General features: G+C 72.8%; 13 non-coding genes and 14 pseudogenes across 13 annotated transcripts in view; all 27 read left to right on the plus strand.

The window, feature by feature from the left end:
• The first annotated feature begins 249 nt into the window (after positions 1 to 249).
• LOC133104990 (5S ribosomal RNA) lies at positions 250 to 368 on the plus strand. The gene has a single exon (XR_009703786.1). It is a non-coding gene; the product is annotated as a 5S ribosomal RNA (ribosomal RNA).
• Positions 369 to 1279: 911 nt separating this feature from the next.
• LOC133076853 (5S ribosomal RNA) lies at positions 1280 to 1398 on the plus strand (annotated as a pseudogene).
• Positions 1399 to 2308: 910 nt separating this feature from the next.
• Positions 2309 to 2427, plus strand: LOC133101678 (5S ribosomal RNA). The gene has a single exon (XR_009702673.1). It is a non-coding gene; the product is annotated as a 5S ribosomal RNA (ribosomal RNA).
• A 917-nt stretch (positions 2428 to 3344) lies between these two features.
• Positions 3345 to 3463, plus strand: LOC133105362 (5S ribosomal RNA; annotated as a pseudogene).
• Positions 3464 to 4380: 917 nt separating this feature from the next.
• On the plus strand, positions 4381 to 4499 carry LOC133076859 (5S ribosomal RNA; annotated as a pseudogene).
• Positions 4500 to 5409: 910 nt separating this feature from the next.
• On the plus strand, positions 5410 to 5528 carry LOC133101685 (5S ribosomal RNA). Its single transcript, XR_009702674.1, has one exon. It is a non-coding gene; the product is annotated as a 5S ribosomal RNA (ribosomal RNA).
• Positions 5529 to 6445: 917 nt separating this feature from the next.
• LOC133104997 (5S ribosomal RNA) lies at positions 6446 to 6564 on the plus strand. The gene has a single exon (XR_009703787.1). It is a non-coding gene; the product is annotated as a 5S ribosomal RNA (ribosomal RNA).
• Positions 6565 to 7475: 911 nt separating this feature from the next.
• Positions 7476 to 7594, plus strand: LOC133076863 (5S ribosomal RNA; annotated as a pseudogene).
• Positions 7595 to 8505: 911 nt separating this feature from the next.
• LOC133101693 (5S ribosomal RNA) lies at positions 8506 to 8624 on the plus strand. Its single transcript, XR_009702675.1, has one exon. It is a non-coding gene; the product is annotated as a 5S ribosomal RNA (ribosomal RNA).
• Positions 8625 to 9541: 917 nt separating this feature from the next.
• Positions 9542 to 9660, plus strand: LOC133105368 (5S ribosomal RNA; annotated as a pseudogene).
• A 917-nt stretch (positions 9661 to 10577) lies between these two features.
• LOC133076868 (5S ribosomal RNA) lies at positions 10578 to 10696 on the plus strand (annotated as a pseudogene).
• A 910-nt stretch (positions 10697 to 11606) lies between these two features.
• Positions 11607 to 11725, plus strand: LOC133101700 (5S ribosomal RNA). Its single transcript, XR_009702676.1, has one exon. It is a non-coding gene; the product is annotated as a 5S ribosomal RNA (ribosomal RNA).
• A 918-nt stretch (positions 11726 to 12643) lies between these two features.
• LOC133105005 (5S ribosomal RNA) lies at positions 12644 to 12762 on the plus strand. The gene has a single exon (XR_009703788.1). It is a non-coding gene; the product is annotated as a 5S ribosomal RNA (ribosomal RNA).
• Positions 12763 to 13673: 911 nt separating this feature from the next.
• Positions 13674 to 13792, plus strand: LOC133076875 (5S ribosomal RNA; annotated as a pseudogene).
• A 910-nt stretch (positions 13793 to 14702) lies between these two features.
• LOC133101706 (5S ribosomal RNA) lies at positions 14703 to 14821 on the plus strand. Its single transcript, XR_009702677.1, has one exon. It is a non-coding gene; the product is annotated as a 5S ribosomal RNA (ribosomal RNA).
• A 917-nt stretch (positions 14822 to 15738) lies between these two features.
• Positions 15739 to 15857, plus strand: LOC133105380 (5S ribosomal RNA; annotated as a pseudogene).
• Positions 15858 to 16768: 911 nt separating this feature from the next.
• Positions 16769 to 16887, plus strand: LOC133076876 (5S ribosomal RNA; annotated as a pseudogene).
• A 910-nt stretch (positions 16888 to 17797) lies between these two features.
• Positions 17798 to 17916, plus strand: LOC133101714 (5S ribosomal RNA). The gene has a single exon (XR_009702678.1). It is a non-coding gene; the product is annotated as a 5S ribosomal RNA (ribosomal RNA).
• Positions 17917 to 18833: 917 nt separating this feature from the next.
• Positions 18834 to 18952, plus strand: LOC133105068 (5S ribosomal RNA; annotated as a pseudogene).
• A 911-nt stretch (positions 18953 to 19863) lies between these two features.
• On the plus strand, positions 19864 to 19982 carry LOC133076877 (5S ribosomal RNA; annotated as a pseudogene).
• A 910-nt stretch (positions 19983 to 20892) lies between these two features.
• LOC133101722 (5S ribosomal RNA) lies at positions 20893 to 21011 on the plus strand. The gene has a single exon (XR_009702679.1). It is a non-coding gene; the product is annotated as a 5S ribosomal RNA (ribosomal RNA).
• A 917-nt stretch (positions 21012 to 21928) lies between these two features.
• LOC133105388 (5S ribosomal RNA) lies at positions 21929 to 22047 on the plus strand (annotated as a pseudogene).
• Positions 22048 to 22958: 911 nt separating this feature from the next.
• LOC133076878 (5S ribosomal RNA) lies at positions 22959 to 23077 on the plus strand (annotated as a pseudogene).
• A 910-nt stretch (positions 23078 to 23987) lies between these two features.
• Positions 23988 to 24106, plus strand: LOC133101729 (5S ribosomal RNA). The gene has a single exon (XR_009702680.1). It is a non-coding gene; the product is annotated as a 5S ribosomal RNA (ribosomal RNA).
• A 918-nt stretch (positions 24107 to 25024) lies between these two features.
• On the plus strand, positions 25025 to 25143 carry LOC133104911 (5S ribosomal RNA). The gene has a single exon (XR_009703771.1). It is a non-coding gene; the product is annotated as a 5S ribosomal RNA (ribosomal RNA).
• A 910-nt stretch (positions 25144 to 26053) lies between these two features.
• Positions 26054 to 26172, plus strand: LOC133076882 (5S ribosomal RNA; annotated as a pseudogene).
• Positions 26173 to 27081: 909 nt separating this feature from the next.
• Positions 27082 to 27102, plus strand: part of LOC133101737 (5S ribosomal RNA) — a 119-nt gene continuing 98 nt past the window's right edge. The window contains exon 1 of the ribosomal RNA XR_009702681.1: positions 27082 to 27102. This exon is cut by the window's right edge and continues 98 nt beyond it. This is a non-coding gene — a ribosomal RNA (5S ribosomal RNA).

The following is a 27102-nucleotide window of genomic DNA, read 5'->3' on the forward strand; positions in this document are numbered from 1 at the left end:
GCCACGTCCTTGTGAGCATCAAGCGGGACCTGGGGCGGAGCGCCAAGCACCTACGGGCCTGGAGGATCCCGCCTGACCTGAGCTGCGAGGTCGCCCTTGACTATGCAACCCCTGGGTCCCTGAGGCCTCCTGTCGCCAGCCTGGACGGGCGGCAGGGCCTTGCTGAAGAGGGCTGACCGCCGAGCAGGGAGCAAGTCGCCAGCACCAGCGAAGCAAAGCCTCAAGAGGCACCCCGTGGCCCCGGCTGCCCTCTAAGGCCATACCACCCTGAACGCGCCCCATCTCGTCTGATCTCGGAAGCTAAGCAGGGTCGGGCCTGGTTAGTACTTGGATGGGAGACCGCCTGGGAATACCGGGTGCTGTAGGCTTCTTGCCTCCCGCTCCGCCTTCTCCTTTAGTCGCCCGCCGCCTCCGCCCCCGCCCCCGCCCCCGCCGGGCAGCGCTGCAGGCCCCACCTCCTCCGGCCCCTCCCACCACAGCGCGCCAGAGGGGGCGCTCCGCGCCGGCCTGGCCGGCCAGGCGGCCAGAAGGCGGCCCTGGAAGGCAGCCGCCACCCCAGCCGCTCCCGTGGTGGCTGGCCCGGACCCAGACTCCGCCGCAGGCCGGGGTGCCGTCCGTGCGGCCCACGAAGCCCTCGACCTGCACTTGGCCGCCCCCACCGGAGCCCAGCCGCGCCGCAGCCCCCTGTCTGCCCGTGTGTATCTCCACAGCTCCCTCCGGAAAAAGCCCACGCTCCGCCGTTTCGCCACGGCCGGGGGCGGGAGCGGGGGCGGGGGCTGGGACCGGTTCGCTGGGCTGGCTAGACACCAGGCGCCGGGTCCTGTGCTCGGCGGGTGGCGTGGGGGCAAGGGTGGCCTTGCTGGGGCTAAGGGGCCGTGCCGGCTCAATGGTGGCTCCCAGTGGGTTAAGGGCCGACTGCCGTCGGGCAGGAGGGCCGGCCAGGCCGTGGCTGGGCTGCGCCTAGCACTGTGTGGATTGACAGGGTGGGGAATGCACAAGGGACCGAGGGCCACAGGCCCTTAAGCCTCCGGGGCCAAGTCCTGTGAGCGTTGAGCGGCTCTGGGGCGGAGGGCCAAGCGCCTACAGGCCTGGAGGGTCCCGCCTGACCTGAGCTGCGAAGTCGCCCACAACTCCACCACCCCCGGGCCCTCGAGGCCTCCTGTCGCTTGCCTGGGCGGACGGCAGGGCCGCGCCGGAGAGGGTTGGCTGCCGGGCTGGCGGTGAGTCGCCAGCACCAGCGAAGCTAAGCCTCAAGAGGCACACCGTGGCCCCCGCTGCATTCTACGGCCACACCTCCCTGAACGCACCACACCTCGTCTGATCTCGGAAGCTAATCAGGGTCTGGCCTGTTTCGTACCTGGATGGGAGACCACATGGGAATACCGAGTGCTGTAGGCTTTTTTGCCTCCCGCTCCGCCTTGACATTTAGTGGCCCGCGGCCGAGGCCGCCTCCGCCCCCGCTGAGCACCGCTGCAGGCCTCACCTCCTCACGTCCCTCCCAACACAGCGCGCCGGAGGGATCGCTCCCCGCCGAGCTGGCTGGACATGCGGCCAGAATGCGGCCCTGGAAGGCAGCCGCCACCCCAGCCGCTCCCGTGGTGGCTGGCCCGGACCCAGACTCCGCCGCAGGCCGGGGTGCCGTCCGTGCGGCCCGCGAGGCCCTCGACCTGCACTTGGCCGCCCCCACCGGAGCCCAGCCGCGCCGCAGCCCCCTGTCTGCCCGTGTGTCTCTCCACAGCTCCCTCCGGAAAAAGCCCCCCCCTCCGCCGTTTCGCCACGGCCGGGGGCGGGAGCGGGGGCGGGGGCCGGGGCCGCTTCTCCGGGCCTGCCGGCCACCAGGGCCGGGGTCCTGTGCTCGGCGGGCGGCGTGGGGGCAAGGGGGGGCCTTGCTGGGGCTAAGGGGCCGTGCCCACTCCATGGTGGCTCCCAGTGGCTTCGGGCCAGCTGCTGCCCGGCCGGAGGGCCGGCCCGGCCGTGGCCGGGCTGCGCCTAACTCCGCGTGGGCGGGCAGGGGGGGATGCCCAAGGGACCGCGGCCGCCGGGCCCTGAAGCCTCCGGGGCCGCGTCCCTGTGAGCGTCGAGCGGGATCTGCGGCGGGGCGCCAAGCGCCGACGGGCCTGGAGCGTCCCGCCCGCCCTGGGCTGCGAGGTGGCCCACCACTCCGCCACCCCCGGGTCCCCGAGGCCTCCTGTCGCCTGCCTGGGCGGGCGGCAGGGCCCTGCCGGAGAGGGCTGGCCGCCGGCATGGCGGTAAGGCGCAGGCGCCAGCGAAGCTGGGCCTCAAGAGGCACCGCGCGGGCCCCTCCTGCGTCTACGGCCATACCACCCTGAACGCGCCCGATCTCGTCTGATCTCGGAAGCTAAGCAGGGTCGGGCCTGGTTAGTACTTGGATGGGAGACCGCCTGGGAATACCGGGTGCTGTAGGCTTTTTGCCTCCCGCTCCGCCTTCTCCTTTAGTCGCCCGCCGCCTCCGCCCCCGCCCCCGCCCCCGCCCCCGCCGGGCACCGCTGCAGGCCCCACCTCCTCCGGCCCCTCCCACCACAGCGCGCCAGAGGGGGCGCTCTCCGCCTGCCTGGCCGGCCAGGCGGCCAGAAGGCGGCCCTGGAAGGCAGCCGCATCCCAGCCGCTCCCGGGGTGGCTGGCCTGAACCCAGACTCCGCCTCAGGCCCGGGTGCCGGCCGTGCGGCCCGCGAGCCCCTTGACCTGCACCTGGCCGCCCCCACTAGCGCCCAGCCCCGGCGCAGCCACCTATCTGCCGGTGTGTCTCTCCACAGCTCCCTCCGGAAAAAGCCCCCCCTCCGCCGTTTCGCCACGGCCGAGTGCGGGAGCGGGGTCGTGGGCCAGGACTCGTTCTCCGAACCGGCCGACCACTAGGCACCGGGAACAGTGCTCGGCAGTTGGCGTGGATGCAAGTGTGGCCTTGCTGGCTGTAATGGGCCATGCCAACACAATGGTGGCTCCCAGTGGATTCGGGGCAACTGCCGTCGGGCAGGAGGGCCGGCCCGGCCACGGCTAGGTTGTGCCTAGCACTGCGTGAGTGGACAGGGTTGGTAATGCCCGAGGGACCTAGGGCCAAGGGACATTAAGCCTCCGGGGCCACGTCCTTGTGAGCATCAAGCGGGACCTGGGGCGGAGCGCCAAGCACCTACGGGCCTGGAGGATCCCGCCTGACCTGAGCTGCGAGGTCGCCCTTGACTATGCAACCCCTGGGTCCCTGAGGCCTCCTGTCGCCAGCCTGGGCGGGCGGCAGGGCCTTGCTGAAGAGGGCTGACCGCCGAGCAGGGAGCAAGTCGCCAGCACCAGCGAAGCAAAGCCTCAAGAGGCACCCCGTGGCCCCGGCTGCCCTCTAAGGCCATACCACCCTGAACGTGCCCCATCTCGTCTGATCGCGGAAGCTAAGCAGGGTCGGGCCTGGTTAGTACTTGGATGGGAGACCGCCTGGGAATACCGGGTGCTGTAGGCTTTTTGCCTCCCGCTCCGCCTTCTCCTTTAGTCGCCCGCCGCCTCCGCCGCCGCCCCCGCCCCCGCCGAGCAGCGCTGCAGGCCCCACCTCCTCCGGCCCCTCCCACCACAGCGCGCCAGAGGGGGCGCTCCGCGCCGGCCTGGCCGGCCAGGCGGCCAGAAGGCGGCCCTGGAAGGCAGCCGCCACCCCAGCCGCTCCCGTGGTGGCTGGCCCGGACCCAGACTCCGCCGCAGGCCGGGGTGCCGTCCGTGCGGCCCACGAAGCCCTCGACCTGCACTTGGCCGCCCCCACCGGAGCCCAGCCGCGCCGCAGCCCCCTGTCTGCCCGTGTGTATCTCCACAGCTCCCTCCGGAAAAAGCCCACCCTCCGCCGTTTCGCCACGGCCGGGGGCGGGAGCGGGAGCGGGGGCGGGGGCTGGGACCGGTTCGCTGGGCTGGCTAGACACCAGGCGCCGGGTCCTGTGCTCGGCGGGTGGCGTGGGGGCAAGGGTGGCCTTGCTGGGGCTAAGGGGCCGTGCCGGCTCAATGGTGGCTCCCAGTGGGTTAAGGGCCGACTGCCGTCGGGCAGGAGGGCCGGCCAGGCCGTGGCTGGGCTGCGCCTAGCACTGTGTGGATTGACAGGGTGGGGAATGCACAAGGGACCGAGGGCCACAGGCCCTTAAGCCTCCGGGGCCAAGTCCTGTGAGCGTTGAGCGGCTCTGGGGCGGAGGGCCAAGCGCCTACAGGCCTGGAGGGTCCCGCCTGACCTGAGCTGCGAAGTCGCCCACAACTCCACCACCCCCGGGCCCTCGAGGCCTCCTGTCGCTTGCCTGGGCGGACGGCAGGGCCGCGCCGGAGAGGGTTGGCTGCCGGGCTGGCGGTGAGTCGCCAGCACCAGCGAAGCTAAGCCTCAAGAGGCACACCGTGGCCCCCGCTGCATTCTACGGCCACACCTCCCTGAACGCACCACACCTCGTCTGATCTCGGAAGCTAATCAGGGTCTGGCCTGTTTCGTACCTGGATGGGAGACCACATGGGAATACCGAGTGCTGTAGGCTTTTTTGCCTCCCGCTCCGCCTTGACATTTAGTGGCCCGCGGCCGAGGCCGCCTCCGCCCCCGCTGAGCACCGCTGCAGGCCTCACCTCCTCACGTCCCTCCCAACACAGCGCGCCGGAGGGATCGCTCCCCGCCGAGCTGGCTGGACATGCGGCCAGAATGCGGCCCTGGAAGGCAGCCGCCACCCCAGCCGCTCCCGTGGTGGCTGGCCCGGACCCAGACTCCGCCGCAGGCCGGGGTGCCGTCCGTGCGGCCCGCGAGGCCCTCGACCTGCACTTGGCCGCCCCCACCGGAGCCCAGCCGCGCCGCAGCCCCCTGTCTGCCCGTGTGTCTCTCCACAGCTCCCTCCGGAAAAAGCCCCCCCCTCCGCCGTTTCGCCACGGCCGGGGGCGGGAGCGGGGGCGGGGGCCGGGGCCGCTTCTCCGGGCCTGCCGGCCACCAGGGCCGGGGTCCTGTGCTCGGCGGGCGGCGTGGGGGCAAGGGGGGGCCTTGCTGGGGCTAAGGGGCCGTGCCCACTCCATGGTGGCTCCCAGTGGCTTCGGGCCAGCTGCTGCCCGGCCGGAGGGCCGGCCCGGCCGTGGCCGGGCTGCGCCTAACTCCGCGTGGGCGGGCAGGGGGGGATGCCCAAGGGACCGCGGCCGCCGGGCCCTGAAGCCTCCGGGGCCGCGTCCCTGTGAGCGTCGAGCGGGATCTGCGGCGGGGCGCCAAGCGCCGACGGGCCTGGAGCGTCCCGCCCGCCCTGGGCTGCGAGGTGGCCCACCACTCCGCCACCCCCGGGTCCCCGAGGCCTCCTGTCGCCTGCCTGGGCGGGCGGCAGGGCCCTGCCGGAGAGGGCTGGCCGCCGGCATGGCGGTAAGGCGCAGGCGCCAGCGAAGCTGGGCCTCAAGAGGCACCGCGCGGGCCCCTCCTGCGTCTACGGCCATACCACCCTGAACGCGCCCGATCTCGTCTGATCTCGGAAGCTAAGCAGGGTCGGGCCTGGTTAGTACTTGGATGGGAGACCGCCTGGGAATACCGGGTGCTGTAGGCTTTTTGCCTCCCGCTCCGCCTTCTCCTTTAGTCGCCCGCCGCCTCCGCCCCCGCCCCCGACCCCGCCCCCGCCGGGCACCGCTGCAGGCCCCACCTCCTCCGGCCCCTCCCACCACAGCGCGCCAGAGGGGGCGCTCTCCGCCTGCCTGGCCGGCCAGGCGGCCAGAAGGCGGCCCTGGAAGGCAGCCGCATCCCAGCCGCTCCCGGGGTGGCTGGCCTGAACCCAGACTCCGCCTCAGGCCCGGGTGCCGGCCGTGCGGCCCGCGAGCCCCTTGACCTGCACCTGGCCGCCCCCACTAGCGCCCAGCCCCGGCGCAGCCACCTATCTGCCGGTGTGTCTCTCCACAGCTCCCTCCGGAAAAAGCCCCCCCTCCGCCGTTTCGCCACGGCCGAGTGCGGGAGCGGGGTCGTGGGCCAGGACTCGTTCTCCGAACCGGCCGACCACTAGGCACCGGGAACAGTGCTCGGCAGTTGGCGTGGATGCAAGTGTGGCCTTGCTGGCTGTAATGGGCCATGCCAACACAATGGTGGCTCCCAGTGGATTCGGGGCAACTGCCGTCGGGCAGGAGGGCCGGCCCGGCCACGGCTAGGTTGTGCCTAGCACTGCGTGAGTGGACAGGGTTGGTAATGCCCGAGGGACCTAGGGCCAAGGGACATTAAGCCTCCGGGGCCACGTCCTTGTGAGCATCAAGCGGGACCTGGGGCGGAGCGCCAAGCACCTACGGGCCTGGAGGATCCCGCCTGACCTGAGCTGCGAGGTCGCCCTTGACTATGCAACCCCTGGGTCCCTGAGGCCTCCTGTCGCCAGCCTGGACGGGCGGCAGGGCCTTGCTGAAGAGGGCTGACCGCCGAGCAGGGAGCAAGTCGCCAGCACCAGCGAAGCAAAGCCTCAAGAGGCACCCCGTGGCCCCGGCTGCCCTCTAAGGCCATACCACCCTGAACGCGCCCCATCTCGTCTGATCTCGGAAGCTAAGCAGGGTCGGGCCTGGTTAGTACTTGGATGGGAGACCGCCTGGGAATACCGGGTGCTGTAGGCTTCTTGCCTCCCGCTCCGCCTTCTCCTTTAGTCGCCCGCCGCCTCCGCCCCCGCCCCCGCCCCCGCCGGGCAGCGCTGCAGGCCCCACCTCCTCCGGCCCCTCCCACCACAGCGCGCCAGAGGGGGCGCTCCGCGCCGGCCTGGCCGGCCAGGCGGCCAGAAGGCGGCCCTGGAAGGCAGCCGCCACCCCAGCCGCTCCCGTGGTGGCTGGCCCGGACCCAGACTCCGCCGCAGGCCGGGGTGCCGTCCGTGCGGCCCACGAAGCCCTCGACCTGCACTTGGCCGCCCCCACCGGAGCCCAGCCGCGCCGCAGCCCCCTGTCTGCCCGTGTGTATCTCCACAGCTCCCTCCGGAAAAAGCCCACGCTCCGCCGTTTCGCCACGGCCGGGGGCGGGAGCGGGGGCGGGGGCTGGGACCGGTTCGCTGGGCTGGCTAGACACCAGGCGCCGGGTCCTGTGCTCGGCGGGTGGCGTGGGGGCAAGGGTGGCCTTGCTGGGGCTAAGGGGCCGTGCCGGCTCAATGGTGGCTCCCAGTGGGTTAAGGGCCGACTGCCGTCGGGCAGGAGGGCCGGCCAGGCCGTGGCTGGGCTGCGCCTAGCACTGTGTGGATTGACAGGGTGGGGAATGCACAAGGGACCGAGGGCCACAGGCCCTTAAGCCTCCGGGGCCAAGTCCTGTGAGCGTTGAGCGGCTCTGGGGCGGAGGGCCAAGCGCCTACAGGCCTGGAGGGTCCCGCCTGACCTGAGCTGCGAAGTCGCCCACAACTCCACCACCCCCGGGCCCTCGAGGCCTCCTGTCGCTTGCCTGGGCGGACGGCAGGGCCGCGCCGGAGAGGGTTGGCTGCCGGGCTGGCGGTGAGTCGCCAGCACCAGCGAAGCTAAGCCTCAAGAGGCACACCGTGGCCCCCGCTGCATTCTACGGCCACACCTCCCTGAACGCACCACACCTCGTCTGATCTCGGAAGCTAATCAGGGTCTGGCCTGTTTCGTACCTGGATGGGAGACCACATGGGAATACCGAGTGCTGTAGGCTTTTTTGCCTCCCGCTCCGCCTTGACATTTAGTGGCCCGCGGCCGAGGCCGCCTCCGCCCCCGCTGAGCACCGCTGCAGGCCTCACCTCCTCACGTCCCTCCCAACACAGCGCGCCGGAGGGATCGCTCCCCGCCGAGCTGGCTGGACATGCGGCCAGAATGCGGCCCTGGAAGGCAGCCGCCACCCCAGCCGCTCCCGTGGTGGCTGGCCCGGACCCAGACTCCGCCGCAGGCCGGGGTGCCGTCCGTGCGGCCCGCGAGGCCCTCGACCTGCACTTGGCCGCCCCCACCGGAGCCCAGCCGCGCCGCAGCCCCCTGTCTGCCCGTGTGTCTCTCCACAGCTCCCTCCGGAAAAAGCCCCCCCCTCCGCCGTTTCGCCACGGCCGGGGGCGGGAGCGGGGGCGGGGGCCGGGGCCGCTTCTCCGGGCCTGCCGGCCACCAGGGCCGGGGTCCTGTGCTCGGCGGGCGGCGTGGGGGCAAGGGGGGGGCCTTGCTGGGGCTAAGGGGCCGTGCCCACTCCATGGTGGCTCCCAGTGGCTTCGGGCCAGCTGCTGCCCGGCCGGAGGGCCGGCCCGGCCGTGGCCGGGCTGCGCCTAACTCCGCGTGGGCGGGCAGGGGGGGATGCCCAAGGGACCGCGGCCGCCGGGCCCTGAAGCCTCCGGGGCCGCGTCCCTGTGAGCGTCGAGCGGGATCTGCGGCGGGGCGCCAAGCGCCGACGGGCCTGGAGCGTCCCGCCCGCCCTGGGCTGCGAGGTGGCCCACCACTCCGCCACCCCCGGGTCCCCGAGGCCTCCTGTCGCCTGCCTGGGCGGGCGGCAGGGCCCTGCCGGAGAGGGCTGGCCGCCGGCATGGCGGTAAGGTGCAGGCGCCAGCGAAGCTGGGCCTCAAGAGGCACCGCGCGGGCCCCTCCTGCGTCTACGGCCATACCACCCTGAACGCGCCCGATCTCGTCTGATCTCGGAAGCTAAGCAGGGTCGGGCCTGGTTAGTACTTGGATGGGAGACCGCCTGGGAATACCGGGTGCTGTAGGCTTTTTGCCTCCCGCTCCGCCTTCTCCTTTAGTCGCCCGCCGCCTCCGCCCCCGCCCCCGCCCCCGCCCCCGCCGGGCACCGCTGCAGGCCCCACCTCCTCCGGCCCCTCCCACCACAGCGCGCCAGAGGGGGCGCTCTCCGCCTGCCTGGCCGGCCAGGCGGCCAGAAGGCGGCCCTGGAAGGCAGCCGCATCCCAGCCGCTCCCGGGGTGGCTGGCCTGAACCCAGACTCCGCCTCAGGCCCGGGTGCCGGCCGTGCGGCCCGCGAGCCCCTTGACCTGCACCTGGCCGCCCCCACTAGCGCCCAGCCCCGGCGCAGCCACCTATCTGCCGGTGTGTCTCTCCACAGCTCCCTCCGGAAAAAGCCCCCCCTCCGCCGTTTCGCCACGGCCGAGTGCGGGAGCGGGGTCGTGGGCCAGGACTCGTTCTCCGAACCGGCCGACCACTAGGCACCGGGAACAGTGCTCGGCAGTTGGCGTGGATGCAAGTGTGGCCTTGCTGGCTGTAATGGGCCATGCCAACACAATGGTGGCTCCCAGTGGATTCGGGGCAACTGCCGTCGGGCAGGAGGGCCGGCCCGGCCACGGCTAGGTTGTGCCTAGCACTGCGTGAGTGGACAGGGTTGGTAATGCCCGAGGGACCTAGGGCCAAGGGACATTAAGCCTCCGGGGCCACGTCCTTGTGAGCATCAAGCGGGACCTGGGGCGGAGCGCCAAGCACCTACGGGCCTGGAGGATCCCGCCTGACCTGAGCTGCGAGGTCGCCCTTGACTATGCAACCCCTGGGTCCCTGAGGCCTCCTGTCGCCAGCCTGGGCGGGCGGCAGGGCCTTGCTGAAGAGGGCTGACCGCCGAGCAGGGAGCAAGTCGCCAGCACCAGCGAAGCAAAGCCTCAAGAGGCACCCCGTGGCCCCGGCTGCCCTCTAAGGCCATACCACCCTGAACGTGCCCCATCTCGTCTGATCGCGGAAGCTAAGCAGGGTCGGGCCTGGTTAGTACTTGGATGGGAGACCGCCTGGGAATACCGGGTGCTGTAGGCTTTTTGCCTCCCGCTCCGCCTTCTCCTTTAGTCGCCCGCCGCCTCCGCCGCCGCCCCCGCCCCCGCCGAGCAGCGCTGCAGGCCCCACCTCCTCCGGCCCCTCCCACCACAGCGCGCCAGAGGGGGCGCTCCGCGCCGGCCTGGCCGGCCAGGCGGCCAGAAGGCGGCCCTGGAAGGCAGCCGCCACCCCAGCCGCTCCCGTGGTGGCTGGCCCGGACCCAGACTCCGCCGCAGGCCGGGGTGCCGTCCGTGCGGCCCACGAAGCCCTCGACCTGCACTTGGCCGCCCCCACCGGAGCCCAGCCGCGCCGCAGCCCCCTGTCTGCCCGTGTGTATCTCCACAGCTCCCTCCGGAAAAAGCCCACCCTCCGCCGTTTCGCCACGGCCGGGGGCGGGAGCGGGAGCGGGGGCGGGGGCTGGGACCGGTTCGCTGGGCTGGCTAGACACCAGGCGCCGGGTCCTGTGCTCGGCGGGTGGCGTGGGGGCAAGGGTGGCCTTGCTGGGGCTAAGGGGCCGTGCCGGCTCAATGGTGGCTCCCAGTGGGTTAAGGGCCGACTGCCGTCGGGCAGGAGGGCCGGCCAGGCCGTGGCTGGGCTGCGCCTAGCACTGTGTGGATTGACAGGGTGGGGAATGCACAAGGGACCGAGGGCCACAGGCCCTTAAGCCTCCGGGGCCAAGTCCTGTGAGCGTTGAGCGGCTCTGGGGCGGAGGGCCAAGCGCCTACAGGCCTGGAGGGTCCCGCCTGACCTGAGCTGCGAAGTCGCCCACAACTCCACCACCCCCGGGCCCTCGAGGCCTCCTGTCGCTTGCCTGGGCGGACGGCAGGGCCGCGCCGGAGAGGGTTGGCTGCCGGGCTGGCGGTGAGTCGCCAGCACCAGCGAAGCTAAGCCTCAAGAGGCACACCGTGGCCCCCGCTGCATTCTACGGCCACACCTCCCTGAACGCACCACACCTCGTCTGATCTCGGAAGCTAATCAGGGTCTGGCCTGTTTCGTACCTGGATGGGAGACCACATGGGAATACCGAGTGCTGTAGGCTTTTTTGCCTCCCGCTCCGCCTTGACATTTAGTGGCCCGCGGCCGAGGCCGCCTCCGCCCCCGCTGAGCACCGCTGCAGGCCTCACCTCCTCACGTCCCTCCCAACACAGCGCGCCGGAGGGATCGCTCCCCGCCGAGCTGGCTGGACATGCGGCCAGAATGCGGCCCTGGAAGGCAGCCGCCACCCCAGCCGCTCCCGTGGTGGCTGGCCCGGACCCAGACTCCGCCGCAGGCCGGGGTGCCGTCCGTGCGGCCCGCGAGGCCCTCGACCTGCACTTGGCCGCCCCCACCGGAGCCCAGCCGCGCCGCAGCCCCCTGTCTGCCCGTGTGTCTCTCCACAGCTCCCTCCGGAAAAAGCCCCCCCCTCCGCCGTTTCGCCACGGCCGGGGGCGGGAGCGGGGGCGGGGGCCGGGGCCGCTTCTCCGGGCCTGCCGGCCACCAGGGCCGGGGTCCTGTGCTCGGCGGGCGGCGTGGGGGCAAGGGGGGGCCTTGCTGGGGCTAAGGGGCCGTGCCCACTCCATGGTGGCTCCCAGTGGCTTCGGGCCAGCTGCTGCCCGGCCGGAGGGCCGGCCCGGCCGTGGCCGGGCTGCGCCTAACTCCGCGTGGGCGGGCAGGGGGGGATGCCCAAGGGACCGCGGCCGCCGGGCCCTGAAGCCTCCGGGGCCGCGTCCCTGTGAGCGTCGAGCGGGATCTGCGGCGGGGCGCCAAGCGCCGACGGGCCTGGAGCGTCCCGCCCGCCCTGGGCTGCGAGGTGGCCCACCACTCCGCCACCCCCGGGTCCCCGAGGCCTCCTGTCGCCTGCCTGGGCGGGCGGCAGGGCCCTGCTGGAGAGGGCTGGCCGCCGGCATGGCGGTAAGGCGCAGGCGCCAGCGAAGCTGGGCCTCAAGAGGCACCGCGCGGGCCCCTCCTGCGTCTACGGCCATACCACCCTGAACGCGCCCGATCTCGTCTGATCTCGGAAGCTAAGCAGGGTCGGGCCTGGTTAGTACTTGGATGGGAGACCGCCTGGGAATACCGGGTGCTGTAGGCTTTTTGCCTCCCGCTCCGCCTTCTCCTTTAGTCGCCCGCCGCCTCCGCCCCCGCCCCCGACCCCGCCCCCGCCGGGCACCGCTGCAGGCCCCACCTCCTCCGGCCCCTCCCACCACAGCGCGCCAGAGGGGGCGCTCTCCGCCTGCCTGGCCGGCCAGGCGGCCAGAAGGCGGCCCTGGAAGGCAGCCGCATCCCAGCCGCTCCCGGGGTGGCTGGCCTGAACCCAGACTCCGCCTCAGGCCCGGGTGCCGGCCGTGCGGCCCGCGAGCCCCTTGACCTGCACCTGGCCGCCCCCACTAGCGCCCAGCCCCGGCGCAGCCACCTATCTGCCGGTGTGTCTCTCCACAGCTCCCTCCGGAAAAAGCCCCCCCTCCGCCGTTTCGCCACGGCCGAGTGCGGGAGCGGGGTCGTGGGCCAGGACTCGTTCTCCGAACCGGCCGACCACTAGGCACCGGGAACAGTGCTCGGCAGTTGGCGTGGATGCAAGTGTGGCCTTGCTGGCTGTAATGGGCCATGCCAACACAATGGTGGCTCCCAGTGGATTCGGGGCAACTGCCGTCGGGCAGGAGGGCCGGCCCGGCCACGGCTAGGTTGTGCCTAGCACTGCGTGAGTGGACAGGGTTGGTAATGCCCGAGGGACCTAGGGCCAAGGGACATTAAGCCTCCGGGGCCACGTCCTTGTGAGCATCAAGCGGGACCTGGGGCGGAGCGCCAAGCACCTACGGGCCTGGAGGATCCCGCCTGACCTGAGCTGCGAGGTCGCCCTTGACTATGCAACCCCTGGGTCCCTGAGGCCTCCTGTCGCCAGCCTGGACGGGCGGCAGGGCCTTGCTGAAGAGGGCTGACCGCCGAGCAGGGAGCAAGTCGCCAGCACCAGCGAAGCAAAGCCTCAAGAGGCACCCCCGTGGCCCCGGCTGCCCTCTAAGGCCATACCACCCTGAACGCGCCCCATCTCGTCTGATCTCGGAAGCTAAGCAGGGTCGGGCCTGGTTAGTACTTGGATGGGAGACCGCCTGGGAATACCGGGTGCTGTAGGCTTCTTGCCTCCCGCTCCGCCTTCTCCTTTAGTCGCCCGCCGCCTCCGCCCCCGCCCCCGCCCCCGCCGGGCAGCGCTGCAGGCCCCACCTCCTCCGGCCCCTCCCACCACAGCGCGCCAGAGGGGGCGCTCCGCGCCGGCCTGGCCGGCCAGGCGGCCAGAAGGCGGCCCTGGAAGGCAGCCGCCACCCCAGCCGCTCCCGTGGTGGCTGGCCCGGACCCAGACTCCGCCGCAGGCCGGGGTGCCGTCCGTGCGGCCCACGAAGCCCTCGACCTGCACTTGGCCGCCCCCACCGGAGCCCAGCCGCGCCGCAGCCCCCTGTCTGCCCGTGTGTATCTCCACAGCTCCCTCCGGAAAAAGCCCACGCTCCGCCGTTTCGCCACGGCCGGGGGCGGGAGCGGGGGCGGGGGCTGGGACCGGTTCGCTGGGCTGGCTAGACACCAGGCGCCGGGTCCTGTGCTCGGCGGGTGGCGTGGGGGCAAGGGTGGCCTTGCTGGGGCTAAGGGGCCGTGCCGGCTCAATGGTGGCTCCCAGTGGGTTAAGGGCCGACTGCCGTCGGGCAGGAGGGCCGGCCAGGCCGTGGCTGGGCTGCGCCTAGCACTGTGTGGATTGACAGGGTGGGGAATGCACAAGGGACCGAGGGCCACAGGCCCTTAAGCCTCCGGGGCCAAGTCCTGTGAGCGTTGAGCGGCTCTGGGGCGGAGGGCCAAGCGCCTACAGGCCTGGAGGGTCCCGCCTGACCTGAGCTGCGAAGTCGCCCACAACTCCACCACCCCCGGGCCCTCGAGGCCTCCTGTCGCTTGCCTGGGCGGACGGCAGGGCCGCGCCGGAGAGGGTTGGCTGCCGGGCTGGCGGTGAGTCGCCAGCACCAGCGAAGCTAAGCCTCAAGAGGCACACCGTGGCCCCCGCTGCATTCTACGGCCACACCTCCCTGAACGCACCACACCTCGTCTGATCTCGGAAGCTAATCAGGGTCTGGCCTGTTTCGTACCTGGATGGGAGACCACATGGGAATACCGAGTGCTGTAGGCTTTTTTGCCTCCCGCTCCGCCTTGACATTTAGTGGCCCGCGGCCGAGGCCGCCTCCGCCCCCGCTGAGCACCGCTGCAGGCCTCACCTCCTCACGTCCCTCCCAACACAGCGCGCCGGAGGGATCGCTCCCCGCCGAGCTGGCTGGACATGCGGCCAGAATGCGGCCCTGGAAGGCAGCCGCCACCCCAGCCGCTCCCGTGGTGGCTGGCCCGGACCCAGACTCCGCCGCAGGCCGGGGTGCCGTCCGTGCGGCCCGCGAGGCCCTCGACCTGCACTTGGCCGCCCCCACCGGAGCCCAGCCGCGCCGCAGCCCCCTGTCTGCCCGTGTGTCTCTCCACAGCTCCCTCCGGAAAAAGCCCCCCCCTCCGCCGTTTCGCCACGGCCGGGGGCGGGAGCGGGGGCGGGGGCCGGGGCCGCTTCTCCGGGCCTGCCGGCCACCAGGGCCGGGGTCCTGTGCTCGGCGGGCGGCGTGGGGGCAAGGGGGGGCCTTGCTGGGGCTAAGGGGCCGTGCCCACTCCATGGTGGCTCCCAGTGGCTTCGGGCCAGCTGCTGCCCGGCCGGAGGGCCGGCCCGGCCGTGGCCGGGCTGCGCCTAACTCCGCGTGGGCGGGCAGGGGGGGATGCCCAAGGGACCGCGGCCGCCGGGCCCTGAAGCCTCCGGGGCCGCGTCCCTGTGAGCGTCGAGCGGGATCTGCGGCGGGGCGCCAAGCGCCGACGGGCCTGGAGCGTCCCGCCCGCCCTGGGCTGCGAGGTGGCCCACCACTCCGCCACCCCCGGGTCCCCGAGGCCTCCTGTCGCCTGCCTGGGCGGGCGGCAGGGCCCTGCCGGAGAGGGCTGGCCGCCGGCATGGCGGTAAGGTGCAGGCGCCAGCGAAGCTGGGCCTCAAGAGGCACCGCGCGGGCCCCTCCTGCGTCTACGGCCATACCACCCTGAACGCGCCCGATCTCGTCTGATCTCGGAAGCTAAGCAGGGTCGGGCCTGGTTAGTACTTGGATGGGAGACCGCCTGGGAATACCGGGTGCTGTAGGCTTTTTGCCTCCCGCTCCGCCTTCTCCTTTAGTCGCCCGCCGCCTCCGCCCCCGCCCCCGCCCCCGCCCCCGCCGGGCACCGCTGCAGGCCCCACCTCCTCCGGCCCCTCCCACCACAGCGCGCCAGAGGGGGCGCTCTCCGCCTGCCTGGCCGGCCAGGCGGCCAGAAGGCGGCCCTGGAAGGCAGCCGCATCCCAGCCGCTCCCGGGGTGGCTGGCCTGAACCCAGACTCCGCCTCAGGCCCGGGTGCCGGCCGTGCGGCCCGCGAGCCCCTTGACCTGCACCTGGCCGCCCCCACTAGCGCCCAGCCCCGGCGCAGCCACCTATCTGCCGGTGTGTCTCTCCACAGCTCCCTCCGGAAAAAGCCCCCCCTCCGCCGTTTCGCCACGGCCGAGTGCGGGAGCGGGGTCGTGGGCCAGGACTCGTTCTCCGAACCGGCCGACCACTAGGCACCGGGAACAGTGCTCGGCAGTTGGCGTGGATGCAAGTGTGGCCTTGCTGGCTGTAATGGGCCATGCCAACACAATGGTGGCTCCCAGTGGATTCGGGGCAACTGCCGTCGGGCAGGAGGGCCGGCCCGGCCACGGCTAGGTTGTGCCTAGCACTGCGTGAGTGGACAGGGTTGGTAATGCCCGAGGGACCTAGGGCCAAGGGACATTAAGCCTCCGGGGCCACGTCCTTGTGAGCATCAAGCGGGACCTGGGGCGGAGCGCCAAGCACCTACGGGCCTGGAGGATCCCGCCTGACCTGAGCTGCGAGGTCGCCCTTGACTATGCAACCCCTGGGTCCCTGAGGCCTCCTGTCGCCAGCCTGGGCGGGCGGCAGGGCCTTGCTGAAGAGGGCTGACCGCCGAGCAGGGAGCAAGTCGCCAGCACCAGCGAAGCAAAGCCTCAAGAGGCACCCCGTGGCCCCGGCTGCCCTCTAAGGCCATACCACCCTGAACGTGCCCCATCTCGTCTGATCGCGGAAGCTAAGCAGGGTCGGGCCTGGTTAGTACTTGGATGGGAGACCGCCTGGGAATACCGGGTGCTGTAGGCTTTTTGCCTCCCGCTCCGCCTTCTCCTTTAGTCGCCCGCCGCCTCCGCCGCCGCCCCCGCCCCCGCCGAGCAGCGCTGCAGGCCCCACCTCCTCCGGCCCCTCCCACCACAGCGCGCCAGAGGGGGCGCTCCGCGCCGGCCTGGCCGGCCAGGCGGCCAGAAGGCGGCCCTGGAAGGCAGCCGCCACCCCAGCCGCTCCCGTGGTGGCTGGCCCGGACCCAGACTCCGCCGCAGGCCGGGGTGCCGTCCGTGCGGCCCACGAAGCCCTCGACCTGCACTTGGCCGCCCCCACCGGAGCCCAGCCGCGCCGCAGCCCCCTGTCTGCCCGTGTGTATCTCCACAGCTCCCTCCGGAAAAAGCCCACCCTCCGCCGTTTCGCCACGGCCGGGGGCGGGAGCGGGGGCGGGGGCTGGGACCGGTTCGCTGGGCTGGCTAGACACCAGGCGCCGGGTCCTGTGCTCGGCGGGTGGCGTGGGGGCAAGGGTGGCCTTGCTGGGGCTAAGGGGCCGTGCCGGCTCAATGGTGGCTCCCAGTGGGTTAAGGGCCGACTGCCGTCGGGCAGGAGGGCCGGCCAGGCCGTGGCTGGGCTGCGCCTAGCACTGTGTGGATTGACAGGGTGGGGAATGCACAAGGGACCGAGGGCCACAGGCCCTTAAGCCTCCGGGGCCAAGTCCTGTGAGCGTTGAGCGGCTCTGGGGCGGAGGGCCAAGCGCCTACAGGCCTGGAGGGTCCCGCCTGACCTGAGCTGCGAAGTCGCCCACAACTCCACCACCCCCGGGCCCTCGAGGCCTCCTGTCGCTTGCCTGGGCGGACGGCAGGGCCGCGCCGGAGAGGGTTGGCTGCCGGGCTGGCGGTGAGTCGCCAGCACCAGCGAAGCTAAGCCTCAAGAGGCACACCGTGGCCCCCGCTGCATTCTACGGCCACACCTCCCTGAACGCACCACACCTCGTCTGATCTCGGAAGCTAATCAGGGTCTGGCCTGTTTCGTACCTGGATGGGAGACCACATGGGAATACCGAGTGCTGTAGGCTTTTTTGCCTCCCGCTCCGCCTTGACATTTAGTGGCCCGCGGCCGAGGCCGCCTCCGCCCCCGCTGAGCACCGCTGCAGGCCTCACCTCCTCACGTCCCTCCCAACACAGCGCGCCGGAGGGATCGCTCCCCGCCGAGCTGGCTGGACATGCGGCCAGAATGCGGCCCTGGAAGGCAGCCGCCACCCCAGCCGCTCCCGTGGTGGCTGGCCCGGACCCAGACTCCGCCGCAGGCCGGGGTGCCGTCCGTGCGGCCCGCGAGGCCCTCGACCTGCACTTGGCCGCCCCCACCGGAGCCCAGCCGCGCCGCAGCCCCCTGTCTGCCCGTGTGTCTCTCCACAGCTCCCTCCGGAAAAAGCCCCCCCCTCCGCCGTTTCGCCACGGCCGGGGGCGGGAGCGGGGGCGGGGGCCGGGGCCGCTTCTCCGGGCCTGCCGGCCACCAGGGCCGGGGTCCTGTGCTCGGCGGGCGGCGTGGGGGCAAGGGGGGGCCTTGCTGGGGCTAAGGGGCCGTGCCCACTCCATGGTGGCTCCCAGTGGCTTCGGGCCAGCTGCTGCCCGGCCGGAGGGCCGGCCCGGCCGTGGCCGGGCTGCGCCTAACTCCGCGTGGGCGGGCAGGGGGGGATGCCCAAGGGACCGCGGCCGCCGGGCCCTGAAGCCTCCGGGGCCGCGTCCCTGTGAGCGTCGAGCGGGATCTGCGGCGGGGCGCCAAGCGCCGACGGGCCTGGAGCGTCCCGCCCGCCCTGGGCTGCGAGGTGGCCCACCACTCCGCCACCCCCGGGTCCCCGAGGCCTCCTGTCGCCTGCCTGGGCGGGCGGCAGGGCCCTGCCGGAGAGGGCTGGCCGCCGGCATGGCGGTAAGGCGCAGGCGCCAGCGAAGCTGGGCCTCAAGAGGCACCGCGCGGGCCCCTCCTGCGTCTACGGCCATACCACCCTGAACGCGCCCGATCTCGTCTGATCTCGGAAGCTAAGCAGGGTCGGGCCTGGTTAGTACTTGGATGGGAGACCGCCTGGGAATACCGGGTGCTGTAGGCTTTTTGCCTCCCGCTCCGCCTTCTCCTTTAGTCGCCCGCCGCCTCCGCCCCCGCCCCCGCCCCCGCCCCCGCCGGGCACCGCTGCAGGCCCCACCTCCTCCGGCCCCTCCCACCACAGCGCGCCAGAGGGGGCGCTCTCCGCCTGCCTGGCCGGCCAGGCGGCCAGAAGGCGGCCCTGGAAGGCAGCCGCATCCCAGCCGCTCCCGGGGTGGCTGGCCTGAACCCAGACTCCGCCTCAGGCCCGGGTGCCGGCCGTGCGGCCCGCGAGCCCCTTGACCTGCACCTGGCCGCCCCCACTAGCGCCCAGCCCCGGCGCAGCCACCTATCTGCCGGTGTGTCTCTCCACAGCTCCCTCCGGAAAAAGCCCCCCCTCCGCCGTTTCGCCACGGCCGAGTGCGGGAGCGGGGTCGTGGGCCAGGACTCGTTCTCCGAACCGGCCGACCACTAGGCACCGGGAACAGTGCTCGGCAGTTGGCGTGGATGCAAGTGTGGCCTTGCTGGCTGTAATGGGCCATGCCAACACAATGGTGGCTCCCAGTGGATTCGGGGCAACTGCCGTCGGGCAGGAGGGCCGGCCCGGCCACGGCTAGGTTGTGCCTAGCACTGCGTGAGTGGACAGGGTTGGTAATGCCCGAGGGACCTAGGGCCAAGGGACATTAAGCCTCCGGGGCCACGTCCTTGTGAGCATCAAGCGGGACCTGGGGCGGAGCGCCAAGCACCTACGGGCCTGGAGGATCCCGCCTGACCTGAGCTGCGAGGTCGCCCTTGACTATGCAACCCCTGGGTCCCTGAGGCCTCCTGTCGCCAGCCTGGGCGGGCGGCAGGGCCTTGCTGAAGAGGGCTGACCGCCGAGCAGGGAGCAAGTCGCCAGCACCAGCGAAGCAAAGCCTCAAGAGGCACCCCGTGGCCCCGGCTGCCCTCTAAGGCCATACCACCCTGAACGCGCCCCATCTCGTCTGATCGCGGAAGCTAAGCAGGGTCGGGCCTGGTTAGTACTTGGATGGGAGACCGCCTGGGAATACCGGGTGCTGTAGGCTTCTTGCCTCCCGCTCCGCCTTCTCCTTTAGTCGCCCGCCGCCTCCGCCGCCGCCCCCGCCCCCGCCGAGCAGCGCTGCAGGCCCCACCTCCTCCGGCCCCTCCCACCACAGCGCGCCAGAGGGGGCGCTCCGCGCCGGCCTGGCCGGCCAGGCGGCCAGAAGGCGGCCCTGGAAGGCAGCCGCCACCCCAGCCGCTCCCGTGGTGGCTGGCCCGGACCCAGACTCCGCCGCAGGCCGGGGTGCCGTCCGTGCGGCCCACGAAGCCCTCGACCTGCACTTGGCCGCCCCCACCGGAGCCCAGCCGCGCCGCAGCCCCCTGTCTGCCCGTGTGTATCTCCACAGCTCCCTCCGGAAAAAGCCCACCCTCCGCCGTTTCGCCACGGCCGGGGGCGGGAGCGGGGGCGGGGGCTGGGACCGGTTCGCTGGGCTGGCTAGACACCAGGCGCCGGGTCCTGTGCTCGGCGGGTGGCGTGGGGGCAAGGGTGGCCTTGCTGGGGCTAAGGGGCCGTGCCGGCTCAATGGTGGCTCCCAGTGGGTTAAGGGCCGACTGCCGTCGGGCAGGAGGGCCGGCCAGGCCGTGGCTGGGCTGCGCCTAGCACTGTGTGGATTGACAGGGTGGGGAATGCACAAGGGACCGAGGGCCACAGGCCCTTAAGCCTCCGGGGCCAAGTCCTGTGAGCGTTGAGCGGCTCTGGGGCGGAGGGCCAAGCGCCTACAGGCCTGGAGGGTCCCGCCTGACCTGAGCTGCGAAGTCGCCCACAACTCCACCACCCCCGGGCCCTCGAGGCCTCCTGTCGCTTGCCTGGGCGGACGGCAGGGCCGCGCCGGAGAGGGTTGGCTGCCGGGCTGGCGGTGAGTCGCCAGCACCAGCGAAGCTAAGCCTCAAGAGGCACACCGTGGCCCCCGCTGCATTCTACGGCCACACCTCCCTGAACGCACCACACCTCGTCTGATCTCGGAAGCTAATCAGGGTCTGGCCTGTTTCGTACCTGGATGGGAGACCACATGGGAATACCGAGTGCTGTAGGCTTTTTTGCCTCCCGCTCCGCCTTGACATTTAGTGGCCCGCGGCCGAGGCCGCCTCCGCCCCCGCTGAGCACCGCTGCAGGCCTCACCTCCTCACGTCCCTCCCAACACAGCGCGCCGGAGGGATCGCTCCCCGCCGAGCTGGCTGGACATGCGGCCAGAATGCGGCCCTGGAAGGCAGCCGCCACCCCAGCCGCTCCCGTGGTGGCTGGCCCGGACCCAGACTCCGCCGCAGGCCGGGGTGCCGTCCGTGCGGCCCGCGAGGCCCTCGACCTGCACTTGGCCGCCCCCACCGGAGCCCAGCCGCGCCGCAGCCCCCTGTCTGCCCGTGTGTCTCTCCACAGCTCCCTCCGGAAAAAGCCCCCCCCTCCGCCGTTTCGCCACGGCCGGGGGCGGGAGCGGGGGCGGGGGCCGGGGCCGCTTCTCCGGGCCTGCCGGCCACCAGGGCCGGGGTCCTGTGCTCGGCGGGCGGCGTGGGGGCAAGGGGGGGCCTTGCTGGGGCTAAGGGGCCGTGCCCACTCCATGGTGGCTCCCAGTGGCTTCGGGCCAGCTGCTGCCCGGCCGGAGGGCCGGCCCGGCCGTGGCCGGGCTGCGCCTAACTCCGCGTGGGCGGGCAGGGGGGGATGCCCAAGGGACCGCGGCCGCCGGGCCCTGAAGCCTCCGGGGCCGCGTCCCTGTGAGCGTCGAGCGGGATCTGCGGCGGGGCGCCAAGCGCCGACGGGCCTGGAGCGTCCCGCCCGCCCTGGGCTGCGAGGTGGCCCACCACTCCGCCACCCCCGGGTCCCCGAGGCCTCCTGTCGCCTGCCTGGGCGGGCGGCAGGGCCCTGCCGGAGAGGGCTGGCCGCCGGCATGGCGGTAAGGCGCAGGCGCCAGCGAAGCTGGGCCTCAAGAGGCACCGCGCGGGCCCCTCCTGCGTCTACGGCCATACCACCCTGAACGCGCCCGATCTCGTCTGATCTCGGAAGCTAAGCAGGGTCGGGCCTGGTTAGTACTTGGATGGGAGACCGCCTGGGAATACCGGGTGCTGTAGGCTTTTTGCCTCCCGCTCCGCCTTCTCCTTTAGTCGCCCGCCGCCTCCGCCCCCGCCCCCGCCCCCGCCCCCGCCGGGCACCGCTGCAGGCCCCACCTCCTCCGGCCCCTCCCACCACAGCGCGCCAGAGGGGGCGCTCTCCGCCTGCCTGGCCGGCCAGGCGGCCAGAAGGCGGCCCTGGAAGGCAGCCGCATCCCAGCCGCTCCCGGGGTGGCTGGCCTGAACCCAGACTCCGCCTCAGGCCCGGGTGCCGGCCGTGCGGCCCGCGAGCCCCTTGACCTGCACCTGGCCGCCCCCACTAGCGCCCAGCCCCGGCGCAGCCACCTATCTGCCGGTGTGTCTCTCCACAGCTCCCTCCGGAAAAAGCCCCCCCTCCGCCGTTTCGCCACGGCCGAGTGCGGGAGCGGGGTCGTGGGCCAGGACTCGTTCTCCGAACCGGCCGACCACTAGGCACCGGGAACAGTGCTCGGCAGTTGGCGTGGATGCAAGTGTGGCCTTGCTGGCTGTAATGGGCCATGCCAACACAATGGTGGCTCCCAGTGGATTCGGGGCAACTGCCGTCGGGCAGGAGGGCCGGCCCGGCCACGGCTAGGTTGTGCCTAGCACTGCGTGAGTGGACAGGGTTGGTAATGCCCGAGGGACCTAGGGCCAAGGGACATTAAGCCTCCGGGGCCACGTCCTTGTGAGCATCAAGCGGGACCTGGGGCGGAGCGCCAAGCACCTACGGGCCTGGAGGATCCCGCCTGACCTGAGCTGCGAGGTCGCCCTTGACTATGCAACCCCTGGGTCCCTGAGGCCTCCTGTCGCCAGCCTGGGCGGGCGGCAGGGCCTTGCTGAAGAGGGCTGACCGCCGAGCAGGGAGCAAGTCGCCAGCACCAGCGAAGCAAAGCCTCAAGAGGCACCCCGTGGCCCCGGCTGCCCTCTAAGGCCATACCACCCTGAACGTGCCCCATCTCGTCTGATCGCGGAAGCTAAGCAGGGTCGGGCCTGGTTAGTACTTGGATGGGAGACCGCCTGGGAATACCGGGTGCTGTAGGCTTTTTGCCTCCCGCTCCGCCTTCTCCTTTAGTCGCCCGCCGCCTCCGCCGCCGCCCCCGCCCCCGCCGAGCAGCGCTGCAGGCCCCACCTCCTCCGGCCCCTCCCACCACAGCGCGCCAGAGGGGGCGCTCCGCGCCGGCCTGGCCGGCCAGGCGGCCAGAAGGCGGCCCTGGAAGGCAGCCGCCACCCCAGCCGCTCCCGTGGTGGCTGGCCCGGACCCAGACTCCGCCGCAGGCCGGGGTGCCGTCCGTGCGGCCCACGAAGCCCTCGACCTGCACTTGGCCGCCCCCACCGGAGCCCAGCCGCGCCGCAGCCCCCTGTCTGCCCGTGTGTATCTCCACAGCTCCCTCCGGAAAAAGCCCACCCTCCGCCGTTTCGCCACGGCCGGGGGCGGGAGCGGGGGCGGGGGCTGGGACCGGTTCGCTGGGCTGGCTAGACACCAGGCGCCGGGTCCTGTGCTCGGCGGGTGGCGTGGGGGCAAGGGTGGCCTTGCTGGGGCTAAGGGGCCGTGCCGGCTCAATGGTGGCTCCCAGTGGGTTAAGGGCCGACTGCCGTCGGGCAGGAGGGCCGGCCAGGCCGTGGCTGGGCTGCGCCTAGCACTGTGTGGATTGACAGGGTGGGGAATGCACAAGGGACCGAGGGCCACAGGCCCTTAAGCCTCCGGGGCCAAGTCCTGTGAGCGTTGAGCGGCTCTGGGGCGGAGGGCCAAGCGCCTACAGGCCTGGAGGGTCCCGCCTGACCTGAGCTGCGAAGTCGCCCACAACTCCACCACCCCCGGGCCCTCGAGGCCTCCTGTCGCTTGCCTGGGCGGACGGCAGGGCCGCGCCGGAGAGGGTTGGCTGCCGGGCTGGCGGTGAGTCGCCAGCACCAGCGAAGCTAAGCCTCAAGAGGCACACCGTGGCCCCCGCTGCATTCTACGGCCACACCTCCCTGAACGCACCACACCTCGTCTGATCTCGGAAGCTAATCAGGGTCTGGCCTGTTTCGTACCTGGATGGGAGACCACATGGGAATACCGAGTGCTGTAGGCTTTTTTGCCTCCCGCTCCGCCTTGACATTTAGTGGCCCGCGGCCGAGGCCGCCTCCGCCCCCGCTGAGCACCGCTGCAGGCCTCACCTCCTCACGTCCCTCCCAACACAGCGCGCCGGAGGGATCGCTCCCCGCCGAGCTGGCTGGACATGCGGCCAGAATGCGGCCCTGGAAGGCAGCCGCCACCCCAGCCGCTCCCGTGGTGGCTGGCCCGGACCCAGACTCCGCCGCAGGCCGGGGTGCCGTCCGTGCGGCCCGCGAGGCCCTCGACCTGCACTTGGCCGCCCCCACCGGAGCCCAGCCGCGCCGCAGCCCCCTGTCTGCCCGTGTGTCTCTCCACAGCTCCCTCCGGAAAAAGCCCCCCCCTCCGCCGTTTCGCCACGGCCGGGGGCGGGAGCGGGGGCGGGGGCCGGGGCCGCTTCTCCGGGCCTGCCGGCCACCAGGGCCGGGGTCCTGTGCTCGGCGGGCGGCGTGGGGGCAAGGGGGGGCCTTGCTGGGGCTAAGGGGCCGTGCCCACTCCATGGTGGCTCCCAGTGGCTTCGGGCCAGCTGCTGCCCGGCCGGAGGGCCGGCCCGGCCGTGGCCGGGCTGCGCCTAACTCCGCGTGGGCGGGCAGGGGGGGATGCCCAAGGGACCGCGGCCGCCGGGCCCTGAAGCCTCCGGGGCCGCGTCCCTGTGAGCGTCGAGCGGGATCTGCGGCGGGGCGCCAAGCGCCGACGGGCCTGGAGCGTCCCGCCCGCCCTGGGCTGCGAGGTGGCCCACCACTCCGCCACCCCCGGGTCCCCGAGGCCTCCTGTCGCCTGCCTGGGCGGGCGGCAGGGCCCTGCCGGAGAGGGCTGGCCGCCGGCATGGCGGTAAGGCGCAGGCGCCAGCGAAGCTGGGCCTCAAGAGGCACCGCGCGGGCCCCTCCTGCGTCTACGGCCATACCACCCTGAACGCGCCCGATCTCGTCTGATCTCGGAAGCTAAGCAGGGTCGGGCCTGGTTAGTACTTGGATGGGAGACCGCCTGGGAATACCGGGTGCTGTAGGCTTTTTGCCTCCCGCTCCGCCTTCTCCTTTAGTCGCCCGCCGCCTCCGCCCCCGCCCCCGCCCCCGCCCCCGCCGGGCACCGCTGCAGGCCCCACCTCCTCCGGCCCCTCCCACCACAGCGCGCCAGAGGGGGCGCTCTCCGCCTGCCTGGCCGGCCAGGCGGCCAGAAGGCGGCCCTGGAAGGCAGCCGCATCCCAGCCGCTCCCGGGGTGGCTGGCCTGAACCCAGACTCCGCCTCAGGCCCGGGTGCCGGCCGTGCGGCCCGCGAGCCCCTTGACCTGCACCTGGCCGCCCCCACTAGCGCCCAGCCCCGGCGCAGCCACCTATCTGCCGGTGTGTCTCTCCACAGCTCCCTCCGGAAAAAGCCCCCCCTCCGCCGTTTCGCCACGGCCGGGGGCGGGAGCGGGGGCGGGGGCCGGGGCCGGTGCACCGGGCCGGCCGGCCACAAGGCGCCGGGTCCTGTGCTCGGCGGGTGGCGTGGGGGCAAGGTTGGCCTTGCTGGGGCTAAGGGGCCGTGCCGACTCAATGGTGGCTCCCAGTGGGTTAAGGGCCGACTGCCGTCGGGCAGGAGGGCCGGCCCGGGCTGCGGCTGGGCTGCGCCTAGCGCCGCGTGGGCGGGCAGAGGGGAGGCCCAAGGGACCGCGGGCCCCGGGCCCTGAAGCCTCCGGGGCCACGTCCCTGTGAGCGACGTGCGGGATCTGGGGCGGGGCGCCAAGCGCTGAACGGTTTGGTGGGTCCCGCCCGCCCTGGGCTGGGAGGTCGCCGAACCCTCCGCCACCCCCCTGGTACCCGAGGCCGCCGTTGCCCTGCCTGGGCGGGCGGCGGGGCCCTGCCGGGGCGGGCTGGCCGCCGGGCTGGCGGGGAGGCGCAAGCGCCAGCGAAGCTGGGCCTCAAGAGGCACTCCGCGGGCCCCTCTTAACGTCTACGGCCATACCACCCTGAACGCGCCGGAACTCGTCTGATCTCGGAAGCTAAGCAGGTTCGGGCCTGGTTAGTACTTGGATGGGAGACCGCCTGGGAATACCGGGTGCTGTAGGCTTCTTGCCTCCCGCTCCGCCTTCTCCTTTAGTCGCCCGCCGCCTCCGCCCCCGCCCCCGCCCCCGCCGGGCAGCGCTGCAGGCCCCACCTCCTCCGGCCCCTCCCACCACAGCGCGCCAGAGGGGGCGCTCCGCGCCGGCCTGGCCGGCCAGGCGGCCAGAAGGCGGCCCTGGAAGGCAGCCGCCACCCCAGCCGCTCCCGTGGTGGCTGGCCCGGACCCAGACTCCGCCGCAGGCCGGGGTGCCGTCCGTGCGGCCCACGAAGCCCTCGACCTGCACTTGGCCGCCCCCACCGGAGCCCAGCCGCGCCGCAGCCCCCTGTCTGCCCGTGTGTCTCTCCACAGCTCCCTCCGGAAAAAGCCCACCCTTTGCCACTTCGCCACGGCCGAGAGTGGGAGCGGGGTCGTGGGCTGGGACCGGTTCGCTGGGCTGGCTAGACACCAGGCGCCGGGAACTTTGCTCGGCAGTTGGCGTGGGGGCAAGGGTGGCGTTGCTGTGTCTAAGGGGCCGTGCCGGCTCAATGGTGGCTCCCAGTGGCTTCGGGCCAACTGCCGTTGGGCAGGCGGGCCGGCCAGGCCGTGGCTGGGCTGCGCCTAGCACTGTGTGGATTGACAGGGTGGGGAATGCACAAGGGACCGAGGGCCACAGGCCCTTAAGCCTCCGGGGCCAAGTCCTGTGAGCGTTGAGCGGCTCTGGGGCGGAGGGCCAAGCGCCTACAGGCCTGGAGGGTCCCGCCTGACCTGAGCTGCGAAGTCGCCCACAACTCCACCACCCCCGGGCCCTCGAGGCCTCCTGTCGCTTGCCTGGGCGGACGGCAGGGCCGTGCCGGAGAGGGTTGGCTGCCGGGCTGGCGGTAAGTCGCCAGCACCAGCGAAGCTAAGCCTCAAGAGGCACACCGTGGCCCCCGCTGCATTCTACGGCCACACCTCCCTGAACGCACCACACCTCGTCTGATCTCGGAAGCTAATCAGGGTCTGGCCTGTTTCGTACCTGGATGGGAGACCACATGGGAATACCGAGTGCTGTAGGCTTTTTTGCCTCCCGCTCCGCCTTGACATTTAGTGGCCCGCGGCCGAGGCCGCCTCCGCCCCCGCTGAGCACCGCTGCAGGCCTCACCTCCTCACGTCCCTCCCAACACAGCGCGCCGGAGGGATCGCTCCCCGCCGAGCTGGCTGGACATGCGGCCAGAATGCGGCCCTGGAAGGCAGCCGCCACCCCAGCCGCTCCCGTGGTGGCTGGCCCGGACCCAGACTCCGCCGCAGGCCGGGGTGCCGTCCGTGCGGCCCGCGAGGCCCTCGACCTGCACTTGGCCGCCCCCACCGGAGCCCAGCTGCGCCGCAGCCCCCTGTCTGCCCGTGTGTCTCTCCACAGCTCCCTCCGGAAAAAGCCCCCCCCTCCGCCGTTTCGCCACGGCCGGGGGCGGGAGCGGGGGCGGGGGCCGGGGCCGCTTCTCCGGGCCTGCCGGCCACCAGGGCCGGGGTCCTGTGCTCGGCGGGCGGCGTGGGGGCAAGGGGGGGCCTTGCTGGGGCTAAGGGGCCGTGCCCACTCCATGGTGGCTCCCAGTGGCTTCGGGCCAGCTGCTGCCCGGCCGGAGGGCCGGCCCGGCCGTGGCCGGGCTGCGCCTAACTCCGCGTGGGCGGGCAGGGGGGGATGCCCAAGGGACCGCGGCCGCCGGGCCCTGAAGCCTCCGGGGCCGCGTCCCTGTGAGCGTCGAGCGGGATCTGCGGCGGGGCGCCAAGCGCCGACGGGCCTGGAGCGTCCCGCCCGCCCTGGGCTGCGAGGTGGCCCACCACTCCGCCACCCCCGGGTCCCCGAGGCCTCCTTCGCCTGCCTGGGCGGGCGGCAGGGCCCTGCCGGAGAGGGCTGGCCGCCGGCATGGCGGTAAGGCGCAGGCGCCAGCGAAGCTGGGCCTCAAGAGGCACCGCGCGGGCCCCTCCTGCGTCTACGGCCATACCACCCTG

Source organism: Eubalaena glacialis, chromosome 1, assembly GCF_028564815.1.
Source record: "Eubalaena glacialis isolate mEubGla1 chromosome 1, mEubGla1.1.hap2.+ XY, whole genome shotgun sequence".
In the NCBI taxonomy this organism is placed as follows: domain Eukaryota; kingdom Metazoa; phylum Chordata; class Mammalia; order Artiodactyla; family Balaenidae; genus Eubalaena; species Eubalaena glacialis.